The sequence below is a fragment of the Coccinella septempunctata genome, chromosome 7, assembly GCF_907165205.1.
Source record: "Coccinella septempunctata chromosome 7, icCocSept1.1, whole genome shotgun sequence".
NCBI lineage: Eukaryota > Metazoa > Arthropoda > Insecta > Coleoptera > Coccinellidae > Coccinella > Coccinella septempunctata.
In genome coordinates this window covers 3,848,145-3,860,585 of record NC_058195.1, presented here as the reverse complement: position 1 = coordinate 3,860,585, position 12,441 = coordinate 3,848,145, and the positions used below count along the sequence as shown (strand labels likewise).

At 39.5% G+C, this 12,441-nt stretch overlaps 1 protein-coding gene across 6 annotated transcripts in view; it reads right to left on the bottom strand.

Moving 5' to 3' along the window:
* Positions 1 to 12,441, bottom strand: part of LOC123317449 — a 206,065-nt gene that overhangs the window by 10,272 nt on the left and 183,352 nt on the right. The gene's annotated exons all lie outside the window — the stretch shown is intronic.

The window sequence follows — 12,441 nt, the reverse complement described above, 5'->3', positions numbered from 1 at the left end:
AAACTTCTCTATTCGAAAAAAAAAATAACTGAAAGGATAGAATAAAAGATTGAAGCTATCAAGAACGTTATAATACTGCAATTTTCTTCAAATTTATTTTTTCCTTTTTCGTCAGAGAAATGTGACAAATTGTTTTTTATAAATATGCAGAATAATTTTTCTTTGGTCATCAGAACACCTTTATGACATCATCATAATGCATTGTTATTCGATTCACACGTGTATGTGGAATTTCAGCTTAGTCGAATACCGTTAAATTGTTGAAATAAGCTAAATTGCCAAATTTGGATAATGCCCAGTTTCTGAGCTGCATTCATAATAATGAGGGTGAGATTACACGAAGTAACTACGAACTCATACCCCACGCCAATGCTTTCAATTTTTATTTGTTCGTGTTTCTACAAGACTCCGGAAAGGTTCAGTAATGCCCAGAAGTACTCGCAAGCACTTCAGCGCTTCGATATGAATTAATCAGGTTCGAAAACAAAATAGAGGGTAAGAAAAGTGTTAGACGGGGGTTAATTAAGAACGCTCTCGGCAGTCGTCAGTTCCGATTTGTTTGGCCTAGATCTTGTTTCATGAGTTGGGGAAGGTATTCCCCAGATTAATTAATCTTTATCGATTGCGTCGTCGGGTAAAGTGCGTAATAGATTTCAGAATTCGATATCGCGGAGTAGTCTCATAATCGCGAAACATGTCTTAAGGATCTCAGTGCCTATCAGGCTTCAGTCAAGGGCCATAGAGCTGTACGATCAGCGATAACCTCGTATTTACCTAAGTTATGTAGATGCATAACCGCTTTCGGGATTATTGTCTCTCATCAGTACAGTGCAGTGTTACACATCTCAACCGGAGGATGATGAGGGCCATGAGGGGTATTTTTCAATCCTCAACACGACACGCTACCTTTCCCACCAAGTCTGAACCAGCTCTCACTCACTCTGTAGGATCCTAATTAAACAGATCCCTTAGGGAGAGCGTCCAACCAAAGTAGCGTAACACTGACATGGCACATATATGACAAAGGCGATGCAAAATTATGACTTAAACTTCACTCAAATGTGCGATATCTGGAAATTATGAATCGCCATTGTCATGTATGTGCCAGGTCAGTGCTACGCTACTTTGGTGGGCGGTCCCACTTAGGGCTAGCGCTCACCGCTGAATTTCAAAGTCTACCTTTCGAAGGGCAGCCCTAGCTTTGGTTTCTTCGACTGCTAAACATTGTTGCCCCGCTGGGGTTAATAGTGCTCATATGCAAAAAACTGTACACAGCTGAGTCTTATAACTGGAGCTATCAGATCCTCACCTATTCAATGGTTGGCAGTTCTTTCGAACATTGTACCGACCCATATTCGTGGACAGACTGGCAGTTATAAATTCTTGGAATGAATATCACTCCTCTCCCCACTCATTGCCAATTCTATCCTATATTCCAGAAAATACGATTCCAAAACTGATATCGCGTAAACCTTTACGGTCTAACTCTTTTCTCAGTTCGAATCTGAGGCAGTGGGTATTTGACAGTCTGAAGTTTAAGTAAAATACAATTTGTATATCCGGAATAAAGAGGCACTTGCCTCCCAAACCCTAGACATACAACGATCTGCCTTCTGCAAGTGGCGTATTGTAATAAAAGTAATATAATGTCTACTTGGAGACAAGGGAACTCGTCTCCTTCTCTAACCGGATCATCCGGGCCACATCATCCGACTGATAACGTTAGCAAACACGATAAGACCCATCAAAGACCGACCCTTGACATTCTACCCCCCGTTACATAGGGATCATTCGCTAAAGTAACGTTTTTCGCGTAACACTATCATTAAACCGTTCACGATAGGACGCATTAAAGAATTCAGGCCCGGTTCTGAAGCTTTTCGGACGTCAGAATGTCAAAGGGCAGTAGGTCAGGCCGATCCGTTTTACGTACTTCGCCAGGCCGGTTTTCGATGTGGAATTGGCGGGATACTCTTCCGTTTCTGCCGACTACATGACACTAGTCACACTAGTGGATGCATCCGTACCGGAAACGACACGAATGTGGATGTTAATGCGTGTTTTATGGGACGGTTTATGGCTTGTCCGCTTTTTGAAAGGATTGGATAGATGTGAAGATGGATAGCTTCATATTTTTATCAATTTCATATGGGTAATTTCTGGGGAAACTGTTCATTTTGGAAAATGTATAAACAAAGCAATATATACTTCTTTTCATGGTCTTTTGTAAAGGTTAGAGCTGAGAAACTGAAGATTGCTAAAGAATTCAACCCCTTGGCTTCGGTTACCCAACTCTCGCAGTAATTCCGGAAGAGCCGAGATGGAGAAAAACCCCCCAGGGAAAGTAATCTAAACACTCGTCGGGTCCCGATAAAAATGAAGCCTCAGACGCTTCAAGTAAGAACGGGTCGCCCGGAAAATTACATCCTTTAATTGCGCCATCAACATTAATTTCCTAATGACCATTTTAATTGCGCTGCGTGTGCCTGCTGAGGTACTCGTTTTGAATAGGCTCCAGTTCCTGGAGGTCCCAAGGGGTCTGCCGGTTTCATCCGAGGAAAGCAAGACTGACGGATGGATATCCAAGTCGTTTCGTGAGTGGCAATGAAGGAGACAATGTTGGGAAAGCTGCATATTCGAAAAGTTCAAACATTCGTTGAAGCTTCTTGCCTAGTTTGAAAGGGGAACTTTGGCGCTATGAATCCAGAAATTGGTATTATATTTCAACACTACTACACTACGAAGAACAGCGGCTTCATTTAACGAACGACATCCTTGAAAAATTCATCTGCTGCTTACGTTGTTGCCAAATTTGACGCTATTGGTTCAGTTGAAAACGAACGTGTTTCGCGCACAACAATCATGAGAATCCTTAAACAACATAAATTCCATCCTAATAAGTCAGTGAAATGTTAACGGTAATCAGAACTACATGTTCGATGTCTTTTTCGGACGAGTGATTGAAAGTCTTAAACCAGGAAGAGGTCAAACAGGCCATAAGAAAGATAAAAAGGAAAACAGAAGTTTCTGCAACTCTGTATGCTTATAATGATTCAATCTTCATAACGTTCAGCTGTTGAATGAAGAGGTGCCTCAACGAAGAAATAATCCATTTTTTGGCTCCTCCATATCCTCATATTTTGGGAGTTGACCTCCAGAAAGATGAAACCATGCTTCATCAGAAAAAAAATTGGTTCACTTTATCGATGAACTGTTTGAAAAACCAGTTTGAAATCGCCAGAGTTTTCGAACTGGATTAAAAAAAATTTACAACACATCGTTGACCATAGATAAAAACGTGGTAAAACGAAAAAGACTTGCTAATTGAGGCTCTGCGTCTCTGTATAAACACCCTGCAGAGTTAATGGGTCCAAATTACAATCGGAAACTCCGAGATAGGTTTCATCGATGTTGCGTCACGTATTTTGTCGCCTCCACGATTCGGTTCTAATGAAAATCTGTCGGTGGAGATCCTCGATACCTTGAATCTGCGTCAGGTGGGGGCGATATCACTCCTTTTATGTAATCTTTGAGGTTGTTACACGTGGTGTAATACGGGATAATGAATGGATATGTTTTCATCTTCTTAGTGTCGAACCATTAGATGGAATTGGATAGTTTATTCGGGAATCAGAGGATGGGAACGCATGGTCCTATCGCTTGGGTATAGTAGAATTTATTAGTTATTTTGAAAAATTCTAGGATAGCCTGTATATCACCCTGCATAAATTGATGAGGATAACAACAATCTCAAGCACCGTTTCGGTTACATACCTTTCGTTACCTATCGTTAAGCCCCGTTTAACCACGTCCAATCTGGAACCCACCCAAAAGCCTTTAAGGCACTCTCTTACCCCACAAGAACGACGAAAATCTGAGAGACTGAGCTGGGAAGCTGCCCGCTCAACCCCTGCAACTTCAACCGGCACGAAAAACATGTTTACATGTTTTCTTCCCCTTTCTAATATCAAAGGTGGTTTTGTGGTTCCGTATCATTACCTCGACGATATTGGAATGTCGTGACGCTTTCGGTGCTCCAATCTTGAAGCAGCAGCGGCGTGTACACGAACTGGCGATGTCGTATAAATGCATATTATATTTTCGGGTCGTAAATGGGGCGTTAAAATCTTTAATGGATTGGTTCGGGTTTTTTCGAATGATGGAGCCGTTGGCGGTGACTTTTTCAGTCACGAAATAGGTTGGCCAATTCTGGTTGGGTTCTCATGTCAGCGAACCGTTCGATATCGATCTCCAGTTCGATTTCATCTATCAAAGGCAGATCTGCCCTCATCGTAACGAATCTTACAATTTAAATTGAACTACCAAACTACCTTCACTCGAGGTATTAACAGAAATACCATTTCGACCAGGAGTAGTAGATGATGACCATGGTTTTTGTCCAATTTGATTATGCTAGAGCAACACAACTCATACCCAGATGAAAATAGAACAAATTGTTGATTCCTTTACTAGGCGATGTCAGTAGTATGATATGTTGAAGGAATACACCCTAGCATCATCTGACAGGAAAAGAGGACCAACTCAATCCAGTTTGCTAACTCTCAGTGTGTATTAAACGTGTATAATATGCGACATTCGAAGAATTTCCACAATATGCCTTTAAGTAGGCCTTTCAAATGACCAATTCCCATCAGTCCATCGACAATGTTATCCAAGGATGTCTCAGTGGACTGAAATTAATTTTCAGTTGGGGTAGAATCCATTTAAATAGATGAATATTGCATATTGAACGTTTTCTACGTATAAACTGTCGTCATCGACGAATCCGCTTGAGGTTCGAGAATCCAGAAGCTTTTGAAATTTTAACGCGCTAACGAACTTAATGACCGAGTTCACAATGGGAAAGTTCATTATCACGAATAGTCAATTCAGTCGCTCGAATGCCAACCAGGGAGCCAGGATTCCACACACATGAGGGTTGTTTGTCCCGTGCGAGTAGAGCCCAGATGTGCCTTGATATCGATCTGTTTTCATCGGCGATAAGAACTTGAATGCATCTACACTCTCCCACGCAATGAATAAAACACTATTGACTATAGTTATAGAGGTCCAATTCTTTGTCGATCTATTCAATCGATTCCTGGATGGAAAGTGCAGTTCGCTGAGAAACATATGCAGAAATAGCAAGGTGACACCACATTTTTCCGCTTGTTCGACATCCTCGTTCCTAGGAATGAGCAAAATTCTAAGCAGGGGGGGTGTAATGAAGGTGCGAATGTGACGATTTTGACCTTTCAATTGAGAATAATTCAAATTTCGATATAGAGACGTTCGATATCTTCGAGAAACATCAATGCAGTTGTTCACTTCAACCTAGAAGAATTTGGAAGATGTAATGAAGGTTCAGATGGTTTCAGGAAGAATAGATGATAGAGATTCCCAAATTCCCAGTTTTTCTTAGGTGTTTATTATAATGCATATGCACCTATTTAAAATTCCTTTAGGTGCACTCTTGAGCAAAATTAGGCCTTCTGTCTGAAGACCTCTTTTGTAGTATCCACAGCTCAGTAACTAGATTTTTGTGTTGATACATCTATTCACCATTTTTGTCGCCAAGATTATTCACGAAATGTGCAAATTTAAGAGAGTTCGCTTGAAAATCGCGTAGGCGACACCACATTTTTCCGCTTGTTCGACATCCTCGTTCCTAGGAATGAGCAAAATTCTAAGCAGGGGGGGTGTAATGAAGGTGCGAATGTGACGATTTTGACCTTTCAATTGAGAATAATTCATATTTCGATATAGAGACGTTCGATATCTTCAAGAAACATCGTTGCAGTTGTTCACTTCAACCTAGAAGAATTTGGAAGATGTAATGAAGGTTCAGATGGTGTCAGGAAGAATAGATGATAGAGATTCCCAAATTCTCAGTTTTTCTTAGGTGTTTATTATAATGCATATGCACCTGTTTAAAATTCCTTTAGGTGCACTCTTGAGCAAAATTAGGCTTTCTGTCTGAAGACCCCTTTTGTAGTATCCACAGCTCAGTAACTAGATTTTTGTGTTGATACATCTATTCACCATTTTGTCGCCAAGATTATTCACGAAATGTGCAAATTTAAGAGAGTTCGCTTGAAAATCGCGTAGGTGACACCACATTTTTCCGCTTGATCGACATCCTCGTTCCTAGGAATGAGCAAAATTCTAAGCAGGGGGGGTGTAATGAAGGTGAGAATGTGACGATTTTGACCTTTCAATTGACAATAATTCAGATTTCGATATAGAGACGTTCGATATCTTCAAGAAACATCAATGCCATTGTTCACTTCAACTTGTTCAATTCCCAAATTCCCAGTTTTTCTTAGGTGTTTATTGTAATGCATATGTACCTGTTTTAAATTCCTTTAGATGCACTCTAGAGCAAAATTAGGCCCCCTTATCCCCTTTTGTAGTATCCACAGCACAACTAAATAATCAACTTACACAGCCTACACAGTAAACACCTGGTTCTCTGAACTAGTGGAAGTGTCTCTGAAGCGTACTACCTTGGTAATTAGGGGAATTGGGATGATGATAGATAATAGTTATACGCAATTTGTGATGATCCATCTATTCACCATTTTTTTCGTCAAGATAATTCACGAAATGTGCAAATTGAAGAGAGTTCGCTTGAAAATCGCGAACGAAAATGAAACCATTTTTCCAGTAACTTAATCGCACCGATTCATAAATATTTTCCGTAGCCACAGCCCGCAGGTATTTGCTGAGCAACACCTCATCGATAAGTTGCAAATATGATTTCGAACCCCCTGTTGACAAGCCAATAACGCAAACAGCCCTCCGAGGCCTGATTTTCATTTCAATTTCTCCGAATGGACGTCCAGAGGGACAGTCCGGGGGCAGATAACACGTAACTGCTTCCATTAACTTCAATTAAAGCAGTTCAGGGGGATGCATGTTGAATAATCCGAGTATACGCTCGATGGAGTTTACCGTTCACAGGGGTTATATGTCAGTAGATCAATCGCTATCGAAGGGAAAATGTTAGGGGTGAAATGGTATCGCCCTATTATGTCCGGGGCTAAGAATTTTCATGTTTCGCTAAGTGATAGTGAAATCGGAACACCCAGGTATGATTACAACATTTTTATTTTTTGTATACAGAGTGTTTTCGAAATTGAAGCTTCATTTTTGACAGAAGGTAGAAGTCATCAAAATAAGTCATTTAACCAAAAATTGTCCCTATAAAATATTGAAGATGGCTGAGCTACAACCCCTAGAATTTCGAAAAAGTTCAGGGTTTTTGGTAAAACGCTTTGTTTTGATCAGCTCCACCTTCTGTTAAGAAAATAAGGCTCACCTTTAAATAGACCCTGTATAAAGGGTGTTCAGGACTGAATTAGTACTGATGTAAGAAGTCATTTCACTAATATCACTGTACCCAAAGAAAAAGAATAGAATCGTTTGTGAATTCTCAGAAACACTTCGAACAATAGATAGATGGATCTCTAGAAAACCATCATAATTGTTCCCAACATACGATACGGGGCGTAACCTGAGAAATCTGGATGGCTATCGTGTCCGTAATGGCCGTTCCGTACAAGAAGCGGTGGAATGTTAGGAAGCAATTTTGCGAAACCCGCTTTTTTCCTTTCGAATTATTAAAGCACCGGAATATTATAATTCCTGAATGTTTTGTTAGCGCTCCGTTTGCGTGTCCACGACTCACGAATCATTTATTTTAAGGTACGCTTCTGAATTACCCTCCAGGTGTGGTGTAGGTCGAGCAGACAGGCATACAACAAACGCGATTTTAGTTTCCTTATCGAGAACACCTAGAAGTTGAAAACGTGCCATATTTTCACTGGAATGTGACGACGCAGGTTATATTATATTCTAGAAAGAAGAAGCTGTTTTATATCAATTGACAATATGATAATTGTAGCTAATTTAGTCTTATTCGTAGAGAATAATAATCTGGAAACAGAGGACGTTTGACTATGCTGTATGTATATTCCCCATGGAAGCTAGAGAATATGCATGTGAAATTGCGAAAGCCACAGAACTTTTTATTTTTTCAATCAAACTCTTCAAAGTTTGCATCCAACACAAACTTTATCTGACTTATATAGAATAAAGTTAGCCAAACTTCTTCGTGAGAATTTGAGTTAGAGATGAATCTCTCACGTGATTTTTCTGTAGACTGTCAAAGTATAGGTATTACAATTCAACTTCTTCTCTTTGGTCCCCGTTGAACTTCGACCTATTTCGGAGTATTTTTATAAGCTGACCCAATTCAGTATGTGTACGCCCTAATGAGCTTTTTAGGGGTTGGGTATGATTTATTTTTATTCAACATGATGTCAACATTCGGACATTTCCGCCTGGGTCAGCGAGGGTGGTATATAGAGGGTAAGCGATCTAACGCTAACATTCTATCGATTATGTAGGAGTTTAATAAAAATGCCGATGGGGACCTGTGAGAGAATCAGGTTATGACACTGTGAAAAAGTTCGAACAAGATCGTCCGATAATGCGAATGAACCTTTAATTCTTCGAATTCAGTTGCTGTCGAGACAAATTATACCCTGACACGCTATCAGTACTAAGATGTCCCGTGAAAATTATTTGATTTACAGTTTATAGGGCTCATTTTGTGATACACCTACTTATTATGCGTGCTATACTTGTTTCAAGTGTTGAATTTCATTAGGCTTTTTCAGAGCTTATGGGTACTTGTTATGCTTATGCATTTCGAAAAAAGTGTTGATTGAGGAAAGATTGCACAACAGTATCGAACAATAAGTCGATGAAAGTAAAATTTGAAGGCTGATTTGGGTTGATACTATAACAGAAAACAAATCTCTGAGTTAACCCCAAAAACCTATGCTTATATAAAAGAGACACCAGCAGATTTCAGAATATGTACCAGTTATATGCAGTTAAAAATTAAGTTATGAGCAATAAAACCCTACAAATCCTCAAGATGTACGCCACTGTCTTTTCCCAATTACCTCCATGGCTAACGGAGCGAAGCATTGATGATCTAAGGTTTTTGAACACTTGCATTCATAGTCAATTTGTCAACCACATTTGTGAGAATGCAACAAAGTCTTAACAATTATTGTAAAATTGTTTTTCATGAATGTCTGAGAAAGAGGAGTTTTTTCAAATAACTTTGCAGGTCTGCTTTACTTGGTACTTAATTTAACAACGAATGGATTCACTCAAAAATTCTCCTGCGCATTTTCACTAATCTTTCTTTGTATATATACTTATTACGATTTTGTTTTTTATCTGTATGTTTCTCTATTGAGTGGTCATTGTTTTGTTTTTCATTCTGAAATTCTTATTTTTAGGTTGGAAAAAGGCTTTTGTAGTTTGTGGGCAATTTCGACCATTCAGTAAAATAAATTCGAGTTTCCACTTTTCTACCTAGTTCTCGTTCGTTATTATTATTCTTCATATAACAACGATGAAGAACTCTTCTTAAGGATTCAGTAGCCTGAGAAGGAAAAATTTGGTGAATTGATGTCGCGTCTCTGCCTCAAGTAAAATATGAGTAGAATTTCTTGTGTTCAATATGATTAAGTGTTGAAAACGAAGGAGAGTTTCTGGATAATCAAAAATGAAATAAATTCTCAGCAATGAAACTGAAAATGATCGGCGATTGGAAAAACTGTTATATAATCCTTGGAAAAGTTAAAAGCTATATTATACAAAAATCGAATAATTCACACTATAAAAACTGATTACACTCAACTTAAGTTATCAATTCATTTTTTAATTCAATGACTTACAATTTTCCGAATTTCAATTACGTACAAATGATTTCGTGAAAAATTAGATGAAAAACTGCTTTCCCATCTAGAAGCATCGAAGGTTCTTAGTTGTAGGCACTTGTTTTACTATTATATTAGATAATCCCAACTTGTCATCACTTGTATTGTCTCCTGAATTCACGACACCCTCATAAACATGAGATAATCAACAATAATGTCTTCTTCACCGTTTCATCAACCGTAACTTTGTCATCTTGATGACATCACCTAGAAATATACTGAGTAGGAGAAAGACAACTCGAGGACTCATAAAAAAACAACGTAAAACCCTATTGGTACTCAATCCATACGCCTTTTCGGATATATTTTTCGGTCTCCGGATGGAGGAATGTTCGGAGATATTTCAATTAAGCTGCTCTTCACGGAGAAGCTGTTAACCTAGAAATTCCGGGCGTTTCGGGAAGTTGAGTGCAATTTTTAATACCCACTTGTCGTGTGAGCGATGGAGAAAGATCGAGAATTCCATCAGGCGTCAGTGTAAATGATATCCTTGTCCCGAAAATCTAATTTTTGGGGTACAACAGTCCATGATGACCTGGTTCATGAAGAAGAAGAAGAAGAAGAAAGTCAACCTACTAGAGTTTTTGAAAGCAATATTCTCGACCTTTCCTAAATGATTTTGTGAATGGTGCGGCAGAAATGTTTTTGAAAAAATGGCAATTGCGGAAATTGTGTGTGGGAAACCACATCTGTCACTTGTTCACTGGCCCCCTTTATTCACAGATTTATACATGTGCGATCACTTGAAAGCATTTGTTTAAGTAAGTCAGTCCTTAAACCTTGGAAAGAGTGAATCTACCTGGAACTCCAGAGTGGTATTGCTGTTCCTGGTCAAGGCAAAAGAGATGTTTGACACTTCATGTTAAAGAATTATCAGAAAACGAAATTGATTGATGTCGAAGTGCAAAAAATCACACAGGAACTTCTCGTATTTTAATTGGATGGCATAACAATGATGTTGACAAGTATAACTGAACACACCAAAGATAATGAGGTAAGTAAAGAAAAAATATGGATAAAAGTCAATTCCAGGAAAGATAATTGGAGAGAAAGTTGAGCTTTGGTGAAAGGATCAACTTTTTACCGAGTAAATTCGAAAATGAAGCTCTATGACGAAACAGAAGCGCTCGAACCTCTGGAAGGTGAATCCCCATCGTTATCCGTCATCAAGAAAGTGGCACAAAAATAACGAGCAGACATATTATCCTTCGAAAATCGCCATGACAACCAATAAAAATACAGAAGCCATCAGATTTCAATGCTGTCGCCGTGAATGAAAAATCGAACAGGCATAACGCAGTATCGGAAAAAGATTAAAAAGGATTTTCCGCTCATTTTCCGAGCTGGAAAAACGGGTTGAACGTATTTTCCTCCGGATAAGGCGGAGTGTTTGATTAACGAAACGACAATAATACAAACGCTGTGTTTTATCTGATAGCTAGCGTGCTCCCGACGATGCAACAGATGGAAAACGCTGGTTTCCACGGTTTCGGACCCGGAAAATTCACCTGGAGATTTCCCGGCCGCGTCCAGGCGGTTCGAGCGGTCGCCAAGTCCGCGTGGTGCGTGTTAAAGGATCCCCGACGCGTATCTCGCTCGTTAGCGACGGAAAAGTCCGCGGAAATTCACTGTTTCCGAACGAGGAAGATTTTCCGCGCCTGTTGAGCGTCGAGCCCGGTTTTCACGACTGGCGAGCGTCGCGCCGACCGAGCGGATGTCGACCGCCGGCAGGGGGCGCCTCGGTCGGCCGGTGGAAATCGAATTTTCGCCACTCGTGCACGATTTTCCGATATCGCACAGGTGGTATTGTGACCGACGATCTTGAAAAATTAACGGGGACCGATTTTCGTGGACGGTCGTGTTGCACTCTCATTTGTACGGGGTGGTTTGTTTGGGTTGCCAATTTATCGTTGATAATTAGACCTGTATATAGGGGAAATTGTCTAGGACAGCCTGTCAGAAAAGTTAAACTAAAACGATCATTTCACATACTTGAGCGTGTCAGATTGAGATATATGTGGTTAATTACATGCTGAAAAGTATATATTCTCTTAATCTGACAATTTGAGCTTGACGAAAATGCGTGGGAGGGCGCCAAAATTGCAAGAAAAACGTGTACATTCTCGAGCGCGGTGGCTTTTTTCCTCATTTTGAAGCTAATCATTTAATAATGATGGAAAAAAAAGGTTCAGCGAACCGAAACAATTAAGATTTGTTATAGAAGTCAAAAAAATCAGTTTTTTTGAATTATCTCCTCTCCTGGGCTTCAAATTGTTTTCACATTCATGATAAAAGTTGTAGAGCATAACATTTTCTACAAAATTTGTCCGAAGCAATTTTCTCTACGTTTGATCGTTTTCGAGATATATGGCGATGAATGTACATTAGACATTGACCTTGGCCTTTCGCATGTGTGGCTAAGCTCCTCGCTCTTATCACTCTCTAGCTCGAAATCGGTTGATGGTATGAAAAATTGCTTCAGACAAAAGTTGTGTAGGATTTTATTATCTATAACTTCCATAATGAATACAGAAACGATTAGAGGCAGGAAGGAAGATATTTAAAAAAAAGGCCTTGGTATCATCTTCAAACTGTCAGATTTAGAAAAAACCCACCTGATTTGTGTCAGATTAATGGG